General features: G+C 49.1%; 1 protein-coding gene and 1 non-coding gene across 2 annotated transcripts in view; both read left to right on the top strand.

Annotated features, from left to right (window-relative positions):
• LOC103760984 (transportin-1-like) overlaps nucleotides 1-1,469 on the top strand; it is a gene marked incomplete at its 5' end in the record, with an annotated part of 24,755 nt that overhangs the window by 2,986 nt on the left and 20,300 nt on the right. The window lies entirely within an intron of this gene.
• Nucleotides 91-156, top strand: LOC112841012. Its single transcript, XR_003212665.1, has one exon. It is a non-coding gene; the product is annotated as a small nucleolar RNA SNORD41 (small nucleolar RNA).

The following is a 1,469-nucleotide window of genomic DNA, read 5'->3' as shown; positions in this document are numbered from 1 at the left end:
ACTGGTGTCACTGGGGGTCACACTGGTGTCCCTGGGGGCTGTACTGGTGTCCCTGGGGGCCGTACTGGTGTCACTGGGAGCCCCCCACCCCCGGAGGTGATGACACCCCTGGACTGAGCCCCGTGATGGGTGTTGTGTTCGTACTGTCTGATCCGGGGCGGGGCCTGTGTCGCGACACGACATCATGTTGTGACACAATGACGTCACTTTACGATTCAACGATGTCACTTTATGATATGATGACATCACACCACGATACGATGATGTCGCGATGCGATGATGTCACAATGCGATGACGTCATATCCCAATACGATGATGTCGCAATATGATGACCTCACATGACAATACAATAACATCACGTCGCAATACAACGATGTCACATCACAACACAATGACATCACATCACAATACAACCACATCACATCACAATACAACGACATCACATCACAATACGATGATGTCACAACACAATGACCTCACATCACGATACAATGACATCACATCGCGATACGACAACGTCACGTCGCGATACGATGATGTAATGTTGCGATGTGATGATGTCACGTTGCGATACTGCGACGTTCTGTTGTGATACAACAACATCATCTCACGATACGATGACGTTACGTTGCGGTGCGATGACGTCATGTCGCGATACGACGGTGCCGTATCACGGTACGACGACATTGCGTCGCGATACGATGACGTTGTGTTGCGATACAACAATGTCACGTCACGATATGATGATGTCATGTCACGATGCGATGATGTGATGTTGCGATACTGCGACGTTCTGTTGCGATGCAACAACATCATGTCACGCTACGATGACGTTACGTTGCGGTGCAATGACGTCACGTCGCGATACAACGATGTCATCACGATATAACATCATCACGTCACGATACAATGACGTCACATTGCAATATGACGATGTCGTGTTGCAATACGATGATGTCATGTCCTGATACGATGATGTCATATCATGATACGATGATGTCATGTCATGATACAATGACATCATGTCCCGATACGATGATGTCGTGTCCCGATACGATGATGTCATGTCCCAATATGATGATGTCATGTCACAATGCGATGACATCATGTCCCAATACGATGATGTCATGTCACGATGCGATGACGTCATGTCCCAATACGATGATGTCATGTCGCGATGCGATGATGTCATGTCCCGATATGATGATGTCGTGCTGCAATACGATGATGTTGTGCTGCAATATGATGATGTCATGTCCCGATATGATGATGTCATGTCCCGATACGATGATGTCGCGCCACAATATGATGATGTCATGTCCCGATACGATGACATCACGTCCTGATACGATGATGTCGCGCCGCGATACGATGACGTCACGTCGCGATCCCCCCGCAGGGTGACGTGGAGGAGGACGAGGCGGTGCCGGACAGCGAGCAGGACATCAAGCCGCGGTTCCACAAGTCG

This window comes from Manacus vitellinus, unplaced genomic scaffold (genome assembly GCF_001715985.3).
Source record: "Manacus vitellinus isolate BGI_N305 unplaced genomic scaffold, ASM171598v3 scaffold_182_pilon, whole genome shotgun sequence".
In the NCBI taxonomy this organism is placed as follows: Eukaryota; Metazoa; Chordata; class Aves; order Passeriformes; family Pipridae; genus Manacus; species Manacus vitellinus.
The sequence above is the reverse complement of the archived record's forward strand: the minus strand, read 5'-3'. Positions and strand labels throughout refer to the sequence as shown.